The sequence below is a fragment of the Glycine max genome, chromosome 17 (assembly GCF_000004515.6).
Source record: "Glycine max cultivar Williams 82 chromosome 17, Glycine_max_v4.0, whole genome shotgun sequence".
NCBI classification, from domain to species: domain Eukaryota; kingdom Viridiplantae; phylum Streptophyta; class Magnoliopsida; order Fabales; family Fabaceae; genus Glycine; species Glycine max.
Window position 1 is genome coordinate 25617307 of NC_038253.2, and position 3454 is coordinate 25620760.

Genomic DNA, 3454 nt, shown 5'->3' on the forward strand with positions numbered 1-3454 from the left:
AAGTTTTCTTGCTTCTTAGGTTTAAATTTTTCAACTGCTCAGAGTTTCCATTTTGTGGAGATTTTCTGTTGTCGTGCACTTTGGTTTGAGTTCTTGCGGTTTTGGTTTTTTCTTTACATTTGTTTACAGTCGCGGGTGTTTTGTTTTCATGCATGCATGTTTGGTGTTGTTTCTTTTTGGTCATCTGTGGTGTCGCTTGCTGATTAATTTGGTTTTTTAAGTTATTTTTTTTTTCATGTTTTCTTCTCATGATTCCTTTGTTGATGTCATTCGGTGTTTCACAGTCTAATGTTCGAGGTAACCTATAATGGTCATGGTTGCAATATTTTCTGATATCTATGCATGTTTGTTTGTTATCCTGGCTTTCATTTTATGCACATGGTTGTTTTGTGGTTTCAATATCTATGTATGTTTCTGAGTTTTTGTTCAAACTGATGGCACGTATTGATGACAAGATAAAAACCATTGATGGATCTAAAGAAAATTTGAAACTTGCTATAAGGATAACTGAGCTCTGGTTTGTTGGGATGTCAGGTAGGTCTGAACAAGCTGAGATGGTCATCATTGACTCTGATGTATGCTTTTAATTTATGCTTTTTGTTCATGAATTGTCTCTGTTTGTAGCCGTTAGTTAGATATTTTTATGATTCACAGGGTGATCAAATCCATGTGGTCTGTAAGCAAGAGCAGTTAAAGACATGGAAAATGGATTTGAAGGAATGTTGTACTTATGTGATGCACAATTTTAGAGTCAGCCAGAATGATGGACAGTACAAAGTTTGTGATCATCCATATAAATTGACATTTATTGGAGTTACGGTTGTCAGATAGTGTGAATTGGATGGGCTTCCTTATAAAAATTATAGATTTGCAAATTTTTCAGATGTCGTTGCTGGCCAATTATAGTCTGGTCTATTAGTAGGTTAATGCAACTAGATTTACATTTCTAATTTCATCACCAGTGTTTGTGGGTTTTGTTTTCTGTTACTGATTTTTACTCAATTTTTTAGACATCATTGGTGTGGTTGACGAGGTTGTCTTTCGTCATATTTCACCCAGAAGTAAAATAGTTGTTTTTAAGCTTATGAATTTGAGGTAAACGTATGATATGTTCTATGAGTTATTCATGGTTGTATGATTGTATAGTTGTATGTTGTTAATTGATTGTTTGTATAATGGTTTGTTTTTTTTCAGTAACCAATTGCTGTCTTGCACTCTATGGGACAATTATTGTCTCTAATTTTTGGAATATTTGGATCAACATGAGACTAAAGGGCCTATTATTGTGTTGTCGACCAATGCCAGAATTAAAGAGGGCCAGGGTATACTATGATATATAGTTTATTGTTTTTCATCTTCATCGGATCCAACTTATGCTTTTATTTCTGAGTGGTGCAGGATCCTATCCATCATCGGTTATCAATTCTTTGAAGGCTTCTAAATTGACTATTAATCAGCCAGTGGCACCAATTGAAGAATTCAATCAGAAGTATTTGCCTCAACATTTGTGAAGTAATTATCTTATTTATGTTTACATGTTTATCGCTTCTTTGGCTGCCTCCTGCTGAATTTTATGGCTGTGATATTTCCTACAGGAATTTGTTTGTGTTACTGTTGGTACAATCACGAGGATTGTTATGGACAATCATTCATGGTGTTATGCAGCTTGCATTCAGTGCCATAAGAAAACAGATGTCTATACATAACCGTTTGTGTGCCCATGTGGCAAGCATAATGATCGAGCTGTGCTTAGGTCTTTGTATCCCTTTTTCAATTTTTATGGCACTATATTTATGTTTGAATTTATTCTAGAATTTAACACTATTATATATGTTTCCAGATATAAAGTTGAAGTGATGGTCAATTATAAAGATGAAAGCACAAAATTTCTCTCGTGGGATCGTGAATGCACTAAATTGATTGGGCAGTCAGCTGATGAAGTCAATAGCCTCAAAGTAGAAGTAGGAGTCTATAATTTCAAAATAAAAATTTGAATCTTGGGATTATCTTTAATTTTATTTGTGTTTTTTCCTGTTCAAGGAAGGTGATCTGGATTTAAATGCCTCCCCAAAAGCACTTGATAAACTACTGGGTCACCTGCTCGCCTTCAAAGTCAAAATCTAGCCGCAGTACAAAAATTCTGTTGTTTTGAAATGCTCAACTGACTTAACTTTAATTAATGATGTTTTGGACATGTTGCCTGATGCGGAGGTGCTGTTTTATGGAGTTAATTTTGTTCATTATTGTTATATCTATATGTTATTTATATGCTAATTTATTTTGCATCGATTCTGTCGGTATCAATCAACATCTTATGTAGACATGTTCAAAGATTAAAGTTACAACACCGTTTGATTCCAATGATCCTATCCACGATGAATCTGTAAGTTTTTAGTATTGGCGTTTGTTTCCAATATTGTATTTGCATAGAGATATTTGGACCAGGATTCTAATCCACATGGATATAGATGATCGAATGGGATTAAGAATTCCGACTAAGATTTGCATCAGGTTGAGCTTTTGCATCAACTTATTGTTATTGTTTGTTCTATCTAGCAATCCATTTCTATAATAGCAAACCATGATCCACTTATTGGGCTTCCCTTGACACCAACAAAACGACAGTCATTTCATGAATGTGAAGATGAAGCAAGAAGCTCCCTGATTTCACCAGCTCAACTATCGTCCAACAAATTAGCAAAACATGACCAGATTGAATAGATTTTGTTGGTTAGGAATAGCCAACACTTTTTCCTTTTTTGTTGGTTATTTGGAAATTGTAATTGAACTATCTTTGTTTTATTTTGATGTGTAACCCTATCTGGCATGGGCTATTGTAGTCTAACATGTTGTTTATTTGGAAATTGTAATAGAACTCTTTTCTTTGTTTTATTTTGATCTATGATCCTGTCAAACATTACGCTAATACTAGCATGGGTTATTCCAGCCTGACATTCTGTTTAAATCTTTTGCACAATATTGAGATGTGTTAATTTATTAACCGCGATTATGATTCATTATTTTTTAAATAACAGATTAAAAAAACATTATTTATTCCACGGTAACTGAAGCATGCGTGGGTGATTTGTTGTTTATAATTGAGTAAATGTCTTTATTAACAAATTTGGTCAATGCCTGTGTCGAGCTTAATAGACTGAGTTTAATTTAATTTAAGTTAATTTATAATATGTATGAAGCAAAATCTGGTATGCAGTTCTGCATGTATACAGGAAGAAACAAAAATAGCTCTCATGTATTCATCATGTAATTTTGTACACTTTTTAAAAATTACACAAGATATGACTTTAAAGAAGGGGAGGCTAAATTTTTATCAATGAATGAATGCTACTTTTGTTCCTCACAACATACTTGATATCAAGTTCCTTATCGATGTTACCAATCCATGTCTATAGGTACATGTGTCATGATTATTTGAATTAAAAGTATCCACATT